General features: G+C 49.5%; 1 long non-coding RNA gene across 2 annotated transcripts; it reads right to left on the bottom strand.

Annotated features, from left to right (window-relative positions):
- Window positions 1–354: 354 nt before the first annotated feature.
- On the bottom strand, window positions 355–6,944 carry LOC102480683 (uncharacterized). 2 transcript variants are annotated; one of them, XR_003549509.1, is made up of 4 exons: window positions 6,794–6,944; window positions 6,613–6,697; window positions 2,240–2,406; window positions 355–395 (listed from the first exon to the last, which is right to left on the bottom strand). It is a non-coding gene; the product is annotated as an uncharacterized LOC102480683 (long non-coding RNA). The 2 variants fall into 2 exon arrangements; XR_001370419.1 differs by having other exon boundaries at window positions 6,613–6,690.
- Window positions 6,945–13,714: the final 6,770 nt, after the last annotated feature.

Genomic DNA, 13,714 nt, shown 5'->3' with positions numbered 1-13,714 from the left:
GTCCAGGACTTGAACAGTCAGTCGTGTGGGAATTCCAGTACCTTAACCACCATGCCACCTGCTGGTCCCCGAACTTTCTTTCATGAGAAAGAAAGACGGAGAGAAAGATGAGCACCCTCAGTAGGGTCTCGTGTCGTAACCTGCCCCCAGCCTCGTGCGTGCCAGGCATGTGCAAGCCAGCCGGGGAGCCGAGCTGGGATCTTCCGTGTGGATCCAGCACCACTGCAGTGGAGCGTTACCCTCCGCCTCGGAGCCTGCCTGGACCACATGCTTTAAAAACCTATGCCTGGGAGGTTAAGGCAGCCGGACCCCACATACCTGACTGTGTGATTTGAGTCCTGGACCCAGCAGCTTGAAAATCATGCCAGGCGTGTGTCCATGTGTGCCCCAAAATCCTGAAAGGGGGATGGAGAAGGGATTGTGGCGTGGCCATCCCCCTGGGGGGTGATTTCTCACACCCTCGCTCTCTCTTTCTCTCTGTCTCTCTCTCTCTTGTGAGAGCACACACCTTATAGCCAAACTTTAAAAACAAAACAAAACAAGAAACTGGCTGGGGCCAGCCAGGGGTGTGGTGGTTAAGGCGGCCGCTTTCCACACAGGCTGCTGGTGTGAGTCCCAGACCTGGTAGCTTGAGAAACATCCCGAGAAAACACCCCAATAGGGCCTGGCCACGCCACAACCCCTTTCCTCCAATTCAGCACCCACCAGCGGGCTGGGCACGTGCATGCGTGCCCGGTATGAAACTGGTGGGTCCAGGAACCGAATTTCGGTCTGCTGTGTGGGATCCGGCTTCCCCCGGAGGGGCCTCACTGCTCTGCTCACTTTTACGTGCCACTCTGTGGGTCTTTGCGACTGTGGGAGAGGAATTAACCCACAGGGGTCCCCACTGAAGTCTGTAACACTCCAAGGTGAGGCTGAGCGGGTAACCCTGGCTGCCTGGGTATGCTCAGGCTGGGTTTTTCTTTTCATGTGTTTAATTGTCAGAAGTGGGAGAGAGAGAGGGGGAAAACACCTCCCCAAGGTGTGTGGCCACACTGCAATCCCTTCTCCTCCATTTCTCCATCTGTCAAGGTTTGGGGTGTGTATACACGTGCACCCAACATGTTTTCAAGCCACGGGGGCTGGGATTCAAACGGAGATAGAAATTAGACCCACTTACAGGTAGATAGGGTAAGAACGCCCAAAGGAAGGCCCTGTGTCCTTCTTTTTAATGAAGCTTGTGTGTTTTTCCTCTATGGCCTGGTTAATGTACAATATATACTCCTTTTATAGATCTCTTAAAGAATACAGGACTCCTGGGACCAGCAGTTAGCATAATGGCTATGTTGCTGGACTCCCATGTAGTCGACCGCGGTTTGTGGCCCAGACCCGGTGGCTTAAAACTCACGTCGGGTGTGTGTGCGTGCGTGCCCAAGATCCCGAGAGGAGAACGGAGGAGAAGGGATTGCGGTGTGGCCATTTCCTCTGGGGGGTGTCTCTCGCTTTCTGTCTCTCTGTCTCCTGTCTGTCTGGGGAGGCGCCCCTGAAGAAAAAAAAAAAAAAAAAAAAGAATGTAGGACTCCTTGCTAACAAGGCAGGAGACAGGGGGATATTGAGCACACGGACAGGTAGGGCCAAGATGGAGTCACAGTGGCTAAGTTTCCACAGCCGAAAACTGGCTGCACTGGGGCTCAAAGCAACCTGTAGCTAAGGGCAACAGTTTGTATTTAGTAACTTTAACACAAAGTACAGAATGCTATGGTCTGCTGACCACAGGAAGAGTAGGGTAATAAATCACTGGGACTACCACGTAACTATTTTCTAAAGCCCACATCCTTGTCAGAGAGGCCACCCATGTTTCTACTGCTAGATAAAACCCCCTCACCTTCAGTTCCTCTTTGGCAACCCACTGGGGCCCGCTTCCCCTACACGGGAAGCTTTTCCTCCTTTCCTAGTAAACTCTGCTTTACTCTCTTCTCTGTGTCCGCCTCTCTAATTCTTCATGAGCGTGGGACAAGAACTTGGGCCCGATCACCCAGCACTACCACGCCAAAACCACACAGTGGCCGTGTGGGATCCAGTCCCCTTAACCACCTTCTACCGGGCCAGCCCAGGGTGGGATTTTTCAACACATGGAAAAATTCCTCATTCCGTGTTATCAGATACCTCAAGATTCTTGTTAACACAAGTACTTCCCTTTTCCCCTAAATGACTAACACCTACCTTTCTTTTCCATACCCTTTCTGTCCTGTCAAATTACCTTCTTCTCTCTTTTCGGCTGTGGGATTAGCTGAAAGGCATGGATAAAGAGGAACCACTGGGTTTCTTTTTCTCTGAAAGTCAGCTGGGTTTTCATGGACAGTCTGATCTCGTTTTGCCCCAGAGGCTTTGAGAAGATGGTCTGTCTCCGGAAAGTGCATGCGTCATCTAGCAAAATATTTTAAATAATTAAATAAAAGAAGGGCCAGCAGGTAGCATGGTGGTTGAAGTGCTGGACTCCCACGTGGCCGGCTATGGTTCAATCCCTAGACCTGGCGGCTTGCTTTCTCACTCTCTCTCTCTCTCTCTCTGGTGAGTACAAGAGCCCTATAGCAATCTAAAAAAAATAATAATGATACATAAAAATGAAATACATTTTTTGAAATGAATGACATTAAATGAAAGCTAAAGCTTGTGGAAGAAAGTGTAGGCTATCCTTTAAAAAGACTAAAATTCATTCAGAATAGTCTACAGCCATCGAAGTGGCTGCCTATTTCATGGAATGCTCGGTGGCGCCTTATAATCAAGTACCACACGCAGTACGTGTGCCTGCCAGAGACACAGAGAGTGAGAGATCATCCCCAGGGATGAACACATTGCAGTCCCTTCTCCTCCATTCTCCTTTTGGCATTTTGGGCTTGCACGCGCACATGCCCGGCATGAGTTTCAAGCTACCGAGTCCGGAACTCAAACCGTAGACAGCCTTGTGGGAGTCCAGCGCCTTCACCAGCACACATCCTGGCCCCATTGATTTCCTTTTTATGTTGTTCCTTACTCTGTATTTTCTACCAACCAGCAGGTGTTGTCTTTTTTTGGGGGGGTGGGGGAGAGGTTTTTACTATAGGGCGTGTGCTCTCGCCAGACAGACAGAGACAGAGAGATAGAAAGCAAGAAATCACCCCCCAGGGGGGATGGCCGCGCTACAATTCCTTCTCCTCCGTTCTCCTCTCGGGATCTTGGGCATGCATGCACATGCGCCCAGTGTGCGTGTAAGCCACCAGGTCTAGGACTCGAACCTCGGTCGGCTACATGGGAGTCTAGCGACATAGCCTTTACGCTAACTGCTGGTCCCCCAAGCAAGTATTGTCTTGTGGACTGGAGAAGATACATGCAGAAAACACAAATGGGAATAAATCCTGCTCTCACTTCCAATTGCTGGATTCCCTGCTCTCGTCCCTCAGTCTCCCCACCTCGCGGTGGCTCTGTCCTTCCGTTCTTCCTTATAATCTTCACTCTTGGAAACCTTTCATCTCCTCTTGGTTATGAGCTGACCTTGGGTCCCCACGACCTGCCCGCTGCGGGGAAGGTCATTGCTGAATACGTAAATGAACTAGGAATGATGGCTGCTCTCTGCAGCTCGCCGACCCCCCGGTGTGAGGGGGCACTGCGGGACAGGACAGAGGGCTGGACGAACCTGGGGACGCACCTGCCGGGCTGAGCTGGTGCGAGCCTGGGGCTTGCCGGCCTCGCTGTGTCACCGACTGCTTTCTAAGACGGTATTTCACTAGCCACCTCTGTCACCTCCTGGTCAAGGGAGCAGATCCCATGGGCCAACTGCAGTTTGAATCCCAGCCCCAGTGACTTGAAAGACACCTGGCGCACGCGTTCATGAGTGCCCCGACTCCTGACAAGATGAAGAAATGGAAAATGGGCTGGACCACGCTTCATCAGGGGTGCTTTCTCCCCCTCTGTCGCTCTGTCTCTCCCTGAGTGCGTAGGAACGGGGGCAGATACCAAAACAAAATAAAAGAAGTAGCATTTCACTTTATACGTGACAAAGCAGGATGTGGGATCTCTGTGGGAGCCAGCAGACAGGCAGTGGGAGGAGAAGCTGAATCTGTGCGTGAGTTCAGGGCTCTGCCTGCCCGAAGCTGCTTCTCCAGCCAGGGCATGAGTATGGGACCAGGTTCGCTTCCCATGTCGGCTATCAGAAATGACATCCGATACGGTGTCTTACATTATTCTCTTGTGGTTCTGGAAGCCAGAAGTTTGCGATCGAGGTGTCGGCAGGGCTCCCCTCCGTCCAGAATCTCTGGGGAAGGTTTCGTTCCTCGCCTCGTCCAGCCCTGGTGGCTGTCAGTGTCCCCGGCTGTGGCTATGTCCCCCCCAGCCCTGCCTTCTCAGTACCTGGCCCTCTCATCTGTGTCTGTTATAAGGACAGATGTCCTTGGAATTAGAGTGCAGACAGCACGATCTCAAGGTAGGATCCAGCTTAATTCCATCTGCTAAGATTCTTTTCCCAAATAAGGCCATGCCTACAGTTTCTGGGGGTCTGGACAGAGGCATATCTTTTTTGGGCCACCATTTGACCCTCCACAGTGAGCTTTTCTCTCTCTCTCTCTCTCTCTCTCTCTCTCTCTCTCTTTGGGGGGGGAGATATTTTTGCTATAGGGCACATGTGCTCACTGGAGAGACAGAGACAGAAAGACAGAAAGTGAGAAATCACCCTCCAAAGGGATGGCCACACCACAATCATTCTTCTCCATTCCCCTCTCAGGATTTTGGGCACGCACGCACACGCGCCCGGCGTGAGTTTTAACCTGCCTGGTCCAGGACTCGAGACGTGGTCTACTACGTGGGAGTCCAACAAGGTTTCCATTATGCCATCTGCTGGTCCCCAATGTTATTTTCAGCTTGCTGTAGGATGTGTGTGCTTACCAATGACAAAGGGAGAGAGAGGAAACGTGAGGGCAAGCTGCCAGATCTGGGACTGGGACTCAAACCATGGCTGGCCCTGTGAGAGTCCAGTGCCTTAGCCACCACACCACCTGCTAGGCTTGCTGTTGGAGGTTAACTTCTCTTACTTATTGGCTGTGAAATTTTAGGCAAACTATTTGATCTCTTCAGGGTTTAGTTTCCTCATGTGTTAAATGGGAGCAATGCTACATCTTTTTCTTTCTTTTTTAATAGGTGTTTGCCATAGGATATGTTCACTTGCCAGAGAGAGAGAGAAGGGGAAAGTGAGAAATCACCCCCTGGGAGAATGGCCACACCCAAATCCCTCCCCCTCCATTCTCACCTCAGGATTTTGGGCACGCACACACGCATGCATGCCCGGCGTGATTTTCATACCACCAGGTCTGGGGCCTGAACTGCTGTTGGCCGTGTGAGAGTCCAGCTCCTTAATCACCATACCACAGTATTACACCAGTATTACACCATTTGAATGTGAAGGCAAAACAAGTGGCCACGGGTCAGCAGGTGGCACGGTGGTTGAGATGCTGGACTCCTACATGGCAACCGCAGTTCAAGTCCCAGACCTGGTGACCGGCCTTCTCACTTCATCCATCTCTTCTCTCTGCTTGGCTCATGTGCCTTGTACCAAATAATAATAATAAATAAAAGTGAATAAATTTTTAAGGAGTGTACAGTGCAGGGCTGGCCCTGTGCCAGTTAAGTGCTGTGCTCAGAAAGCTAGATCTAATCTCTGCCCTGACGGCTTGCAGAACATGCCAGGCATGCGGTGCCCAAATTCCTGGCGGGATGGAGCAATGGAGGAACAGGGACCTCCTGCTCCCATTGGGAGGTGCTCCTCTCTCTTCCTCTCTCTGGCGAGCACACGGGCTTTCTTGGCAATTAGAAACAAAAAGGAGTATACAACTGAGACCATGTCAACTTTACCCTGTCTTACCGCCATTATTACGATTACGTTCACCGGATGGTTAGCAGCAGTCTGGAGCAGGGACAGCTTTCATTCTCTCCTCAATACACTTCTGTGTTTGAATTTTTTTGCGAGAAGCATGTAGTATTTTTATAATAGATGACAGATTAAAATGTGTTGAGATGAGACTCACAGTGTGTGGGGAAGGGCTTCAGGTCCCTTATTTGAGGGGGTCTGTGGGCAGTCTAAGCAAATGTAGGCCTCATCGCCTGACTTACCAGTCGCCCTGGTTAAAATGGTAACCGCCCTGCACTGAATACTTATGGGGCTCTGGCAGGACTGGCTGTGTCCCTTGCCAGCCCTGTGCTGCGGGGAGAGCAGATGACCTGTTAAACTGCTCCTGGGGGGCAGGCAGAACAGGTTGGTCTCCTTAACCTAGGAGGTGCCTCTCCTTCCCTAACCTCTCAGTCCTCCACTCTGCCTCGCCCTCGGAGAGCTGCTGAGCCCCAGGGCGCGGACGATGGTGGATTTATGTGCCATTTCTGTCTCCCCAGCATCAGGCAACCTCTTTTAGCCTCAGCACCCTGACTTTCCTGGGGTGACCCACCTTCCCCTTTCTCCGTCTCTCAACTCTGGGAGGACTTGGCTCCCTCCTGGGGCTTTAGGAAGGGACGTGTGACCAGGCTGGACCAATCAGGTCATTCCATCCCTGTGGCCCCTGTGATGGGGTCAGCGTGGGGCGCAGGCCCTCCGAAGGTCACTAGGACACTCACCGGGTGGTTGGCTAGAGTCGCTGGAAAGCTGTTCTCTCCTCTGGGGTGACTAGACTAAGTAGACTGTGCCCTCGGGGTCTAGGGACTGTGAAGAAAGCATAGACAAGAACACAAACGAGGGAGAGAGAAAGTTTTTTCCTACAGAGAATCCGACAGGAGCGTAACCCCAGCAGGGTCTTACCAAGCCACGTGTCCCTCCCTCCCAAGGAGCCTTCTGGGTTCCAGTCGCTGGCACGCTGGCAGGCCGCCCAGTGTCCTCAAGCCCATGGGTGACCACACCCAGAGGCTCCGACGGGCTCCAGCGTCGCACGGCAGCACCCCAAGGCCTGCACCCCCACAGCTGGACCAAGACCTTGTTTCCTTTAATAAAAAAAAAAGAAAAAAATCTTTTCAATTGGAAATAATTTCAAACTTACAGAAAAGCACCAAGAACAGTACAAAATAACTCCTTGGCCAGCTCCAAGGCCTGGCGATTAAGGCAGTTCAAATCCCAGCCCCGACAGCTTGAAACACACGTCTGGTACACATGGCTATGTGCACCAAATCCTGACAGGACAGAGAAGGGGTTGTGGCACGTCCGCGCCACACTGGGGGTGCCTTCTTCCTCCCCCTCTTTGTCTCTCTGGTGGGGATCATGCTCTCTGGAAAAGAAAAAAAAAAGTAACTCCTCTGTAATTACCCAGAATCACCAAACGTGAACACTGTTCATATTTGATTTGTAATTCTCTGAGTGAGAGAGAGAGAGCCTTGAACATGTTTCATCTGTAAAATCCAGCTGTTCTTGAAACTGAGATAGACTCCTGTACTCTTAAATGTTTATTTTATAAACAAACAAACAAACTTAAATCACCTTGAACATCAGGGACCTAAGAGGAAGGTGCCATCTTCTGAGAAAGCAATTCTTTTTTAAAAAATTATTTAATTCTTCTTATTATTTGACTAGACAGAGACTGAGAGGGAGAGAGAAGGAAAGGGAGAAAGGGAGAAAGCAAACCATCATCCCATCTGGGATTTGAACATGGGAACCCAGCACCTCAACCACCATGCCACCTGCCGGCCCCAAGAGAGCAACTTTCTTGAAGGATAAGAGAGAAAGGTGACAAAAACCCTCTTTTCAAGAAAAGAACATGTCTTTTCGATTTAGACGAGCGCTCACAGGTGGAAGTTTCTAGTTTTGAAGGTAGATTATGTATATCGGGAATAAACTGAGCCCAGTCAGTTGGCGGGTGTCACCCCTGGGGGTCTCGACCCACGGACAGCTGAATTCAGGTGTGTGTCTGCCTGCGTTGGGTAATTTACTGCTAATATTAGAGCACTGGCATTTGAAGTTTTGGCCTAGCCAGTGCTGTGCTGGTTAAGGCAGCCGGGGCCCACGTGGCCAACCGCGTGGATTAATTCTTGGACTTTTCGGCTTGAAAAACGTGCCAGGTGTGGCGGGCGTGTGCCCAAAATCCTCAGAGGGGAGTAGAGAGAAGGGACTGTGACATGGCCATCACCCTCTGGGGTGGAGGAAATGTCTCCCACTTCCCTTTTCTCTCTGTCTCTCTCCACAAGCGCAGGTGCCTTGCAGGAATACACAAGTAAAAGTACGAGTGTTTAACGTTATAAAAAGAATTGTTCGTTTCATATTATTTATTATTATTATTTTAATTTGCTATAGGGCGTGTGAAAGAGAGAGAAAGTGAGAAAGAAAGCTGCCAGGCAGGTCTGGGACTTGAACTGCAGTTGACCACATGGGAGTCTAGTGCCTCGACCACTCTGCCACCTGCTGGCCCCTTGAGTTTGAAATTTTGATTATGTAAACAAATGAGACAGACAGTCCCTGAGCCCTGTAATGATTCTCTTTGGGCTGGAGCGTGTTCTGAGTACCCCGAATGCCTTCCTGAGTGGAAGAGAATCATGTGACAACCTTTTGACTCCACTGTGGTCCAGGGAGCAACTTACATACCTGCTGTGAATATGACGATTACAAATGTGTTAAAAATGTCGGCCACAGATCATCGTACCTTACACCGCTGCAACCGTTTGGGGCATTTATCAGCACGTAGATCTGCGCGTGCGATCGTGCGCAGCAGAGGTGGGTGTGTGTGTCACTGTGGGGGGTGCTGAGGAACTCGGGGCTGGAGCAGGCCCTGGACGACCTGTAAGAGCTGGCTTACTCGCGGCTGCTCCACCCCGAACCCTCTGCGTCCATCAGGACTAATCTGAGTGGGACTCCCATTCGGACCAGCGTAAACAAAAGCAGAGACTTGTTGACCGCAGCTGAAAGATCGGGGAGAGTGCCGACCTCACGGGTGGCTGTGGTCAGAGCCCCAGTGTCCACTCGCAGCTCTGTTCTCCCTCAGATGGACTCGATCCTTCGGCCACGTGGGGGCAGAATGGCCGCTTCCATCGCTGCTCTGCATTCTCTGGGTCTCCAGTCCAGCCAGAAGGCTCTTCCACAGAGCCCCCCCAGACACCCACTGGAGTGTACTCTGCTGGTCTACTCTTCGATCGAGTCATCGCTGTTAGCAGGGCATGCTCCGATTGCTGTGGCCTTGGGACGGATGTCCCACCTCTGGATGGGTATAGAGGCTGCGGGGCGTGGGTGCCAGAAAGGCAGTCAATGACAGTCACCTCAAGCAATCATCTCGCAGAGACCCAGAAAGGGCCAGATCAAAGAAAATGTCTGGCCCCTGGCCAGTCCAACTCCACAAGTGGAAAAATGAAACCGATGCTTTCTTTTCTTTAAGAATTATTTTATTGAATTTTATTTATTTATTTAAATTTGACCAGAGAAGGACAGAGTGAGAGTGTGTGAGAGAGAGAGAGGGAAGGTGAGAAGCCAAGCTGCCAGGTTCAGAAGTCAAACCGCAGTCTGCCGTGTGCGAGTCCAGGGCCCCTAACCACTATGCTACCTGCCAGCCCCAACTCAGGCTTTCTTGAAAATCCAGATGGCTTTATGAGACGGCATCCTATGTTGTAAGAAGTAGCTTCTAATTCAAGGATCCGAGGGCAAACTCATTCTCTTCAATAGAAGATTTCTCAAAAGCGAGTGTCAAAAGGTTGCTTCCTCCATGCTTCGACTGAATGACCAGTCTTGCAACATCACTTCCCCAATCCTCCTGTAGAGGTCTCAACTTCCCTCCCTTCCTCAGGCATGCTCCGCTCGATGACAGGTTTCCCCTGGAGCAAAAGGAAGCTGAGGGCTTTCGGGTGGTGTCCATTGGGGCTATGGCGGGAAGCCTCACTGCACTGGTCCACGACAGGAACCCTGGAATGGACAGTCCGGAGCCAATGTGGTGACGCACTGGTACTGTCAGGGGCGAGGGTCTTTAATGCGAGTCCGGTCCTTCATCCTCAGCACACGAACCTTCGGTCTCGGGCTTGCTCTCATGGTTACAAGATGGCTTTGGTGCCGTCTGCCTTATGTTCGGGGTCGACATAAGGGAGAGGGACCAGCAGGTGGCACGGTGGTTGAGGTGCCGGATTCCCATATGGCTGACCATGGTTCAAATCCCAGACCTGGCAACATGAAAATCACACTGGGCACGTGTTTGTGCGTGCCTGGGATCCTAAGAGAATACAAGAGACAGGATTATGGTGTGGCCATCCTCCCAAGGGGTGATTTCTCACTTCCCATCTCTCTGTCTCTGTCTCTCTGGTGAGTGCATATGCCCTTTGGCAGAAAGCTCAAGGCTTTTTAAAATGTGATACCTTGAATTTAAAAAAAGAAAAAATGTTTTAATTTGCTGTAGATTACATCCACTTGCCAGAGAGAGTAGGGGGCCGGCAGGGGGCGGTGTGTGAGAAAACCATCCACAGGGGATGTGGTTAAACTGCGATCTCTTCTCCTCCAGTTTCCTCTAGGGATTGGGGGCACACATGCACCTGATGTGATTTTCAAGCTGCCGGGTCCAGACCCAAATGTCACAGTCAGCCATGAAGGATTCAGCCACCTTCACCAGCACACTACCGGCTGGCCCGTGAGGCCTTGCATTTTTATTTGGGAAGTGTTAAATGATAAACTTTTTTTAAAAATAATTATTTAACTTCATTTATTTTATTTATTCATTCATTTATTTTAATTTGATCAGAGAGAGAGAGACAGACAGACAGAGAGAGAGAGAGGGAAAGTGGGAAAGCAAGCTACCAGGTCCAGGACTTGAATCATGGTCAGCCATGTGGGAGTGTCCAGCACCTTAACCACCATGCCACCTGCTGGTCCCCCTAAATGATAAACTTTTACAAAGGATAAAAGCATGATTCTTAATTCAATCATCAAACACATAAAAAAATGTTCACTTATTAATTTTTAAAAAGTTTACTTCTTCCATAAGTGAGAGAGACAGAAGCAGCGGCCTCAATAGGGTCTTCATGCCAGGGTCCACCTCTGGCTTTAGCCAGCCCTGATCGTGGGCTGTGTGCCCAGCACTCTCAAGGCACACACTCGGAACCTTCCCACGTGGATCGATATGGCAGAGTGTCGTATTTTACCGCTGCACCACGGTCTAGCTCATTCATTAATATGGGAGTCAGTAGGATGTTAAAACCAATTCAAAAGAGAATTGTTTTAAAAAGCCTACACATCTAGGCAACCACACATGCATACATGCATAGCAGTCAGGTATGTCAAAATGAATTTGCAAGTAGATGGAAAACTAGTCAATATCAGTGGAACGTTAAGCAGTTGCAGCTCCTCCAAAGGCAATTCATTTGCACTTCTGTGAACGAGAGCGGCTTGTGTTCCGATGTTCTGTACAACTTACAAATTGTGAAATGGCCTACAGGTGGCCCAAGATGGAGATGGCCCTGCTGGCCGGACGCGGCACCCAGCATTCTTTTTTTAGCCCATTTAAGAATCTTTTAGAATGTTTCCTAACACAAGGGTGCCCCCTCAGGGATTTTTTGCCTATATCTCATTGACCAGAAGCTGTCGCATAGCTGCTTTTGCTGCAAGGGAGGCTGGGTAATCGTGTGTCTTCAGTGGGACACACTATCTCACAGAAAACGATTCTGGGATGTGTGAAGGTGCTAGATGATTTCCTATTTCTTAGCATATATGAGTCTAATGCTTATAATGGGTGTCTACTGTTTTTGATAACTCTGCATTTCTCTTTTTTTTTTTTTTTGGAGAGGTCTTTGCTGTAGAGCACATATGCTCGCCAGAAAGACAGAGAGAGACAGACAGAAAGTGAGAAATCACCCCCTGGAGGGATGGTCACACCACAATCCCTTCTTCTCCACTCTCCTCTCAGGATCTTGGGCTCGCACGCACATGCACCCGGCGTGAGTTTAAGCCACCAGGTCCAAGACTCAAACCGTGGTCGACTACATGGGAGTCCAGCGACATAGCCATCATACCAACTGCTGATCCCTGCATCTCTCTTCTGGTAACAGTTCCTTGATTTTTTTTTTTTTTTTTTTCCCAAGGGGTGATTTCTCACTTCCCATCTCTCTGTCTCTGTCTCTCTGGTGAGTGCATATGCCCTTTGGCAGAAAGCTCAAGGCTTTTTAAAATGTGATACCTTGAATTTAAAAAAAGAAAAAATGTTTTAATTTGCTGTAGATTACATCCACTTGCCAGAGAGAGTAGGGGGCCGGCAGGGGGCGGTGTGTGAGAAAACCATCCACAGGGGATGTGGTTAAACTGCGATCTCTTCTCCTCCAGTTTCCTCTAGGGATTGGGGGCACACATGCACCTGATGTGATTTTCAAGCTGCCGGGTCCAGACCCAAATGTCACAGTCAGCCATGAAGGATTCAGCCACCTTCACCAGCACACTACCGGCTGGCCCGTGAGGCCTTGCATTTTTATTTGGGAAGTGTTAAATGATAAACTTTTTTTAAAAATAATTATTTAACTTCATTTATTTTATTTATTCATTCATTTATTTTAATTTGATCAGAGAGAGAGAGACAGACAGACAGAGAGAGAGAGAGGGAAAGTGGGAAAGCAAGCTACCAGGTCCAGGACTTGAATCATGGTCAGCCATGTGGGAGTGTCCAGCACCTTAACCACCATGCCACCTGCTGGTCCCCCTAAATGATAAACTTTTACAAAGGATAAAAGCATGATTCTTAATTCAATCATCAAACACATAAAAAAATGTTCACTTATTAATTTTTAAAAAGTTTACTTCTTCCATAAGTGAGAGAGACAGAAGCAGCGGCCTCAATAGGGTCTTCATGCCAGGGTCCACCTCTGGCTTTAGCCAGCCCTGATCGTGGGCTGTGTGCCCAGCACTCTCAAGGCACACACTCGGAACCTTCCCACGTGGATCGATATGGCAGAGTGTCGTATTTTACCGCTGCACCACGGTCTAGCTCATTCATTAATATGGGAGTCAGTAGGATGTTAAAACCAATTCAAAAGAGAATTGTTTTAAAAAGCCTACACATCTAGGCAACCACACATGCATACATGCATAGCAGTCAGGTATGTCAAAATGAATTTGCAAGTAGATGGAAAACTAGTCAATATCAGTGGAACGTTAAGCAGTTGCAGCTCCTCCAAAGGCAATTCATTTGCACTTCTGTGAACGAGAGCGGCTTGTGTTCCGATGTTCTGTACAACTTACAAATTGTGAAATGGCCTACAGGTGGCCCAAGATGGAGATGGCCCTGCTGGCCGGACGCGGCACCCAGCATTCTTTTTTTAGCCCATTTAAGAATCTTTTAGAATGTTTCCTCACACAAGGGTGCCCCCTCAGGGATTTTTTGCCTATATCTCATTGACCAGAAGCTGTCGCATAGCTGCTTTTGCTGCAAGGGAGGCTGGGGAATCGTGTGTCTTCAGTGGGACACACTATCTCACAGAAAACGATTCTGGGATGTGTGAAGGTGCTAGATGATTTCCTATTTCTTAGCATATATGAGTCTAATGCTTATAATGGGTGTCTACTGTTTTTGATAACTCTGCATTTCTCTTTTTTTTTTTTTTGGAGAGGTCTTTGCTGTAGAGCACATATGCTCGCCAGAAAGACAGAGAGAGACAGACAGAAAGTGAGAAATCACCCCCTGGAGGGATGGTCACACCACAATCCCTTCTTCTCCACTCTCCTCTCAGGATCTTGGGCTCGCACGCACATGCACCCGGCGTGAGTTTAAGCCACCAGGTCCAA

This window comes from Tupaia chinensis, unplaced genomic scaffold (assembly GCF_000334495.1).
Source record: "Tupaia chinensis unplaced genomic scaffold, TupChi_1.0 Scaffold000258_1, whole genome shotgun sequence".
Taxonomy (NCBI): Eukaryota; Metazoa; Chordata; class Mammalia; order Scandentia; family Tupaiidae; genus Tupaia; species Tupaia belangeri.
The sequence above is the reverse complement of the archived record's forward strand: the minus strand, read 5'-3'. Positions and strand labels throughout refer to the sequence as shown.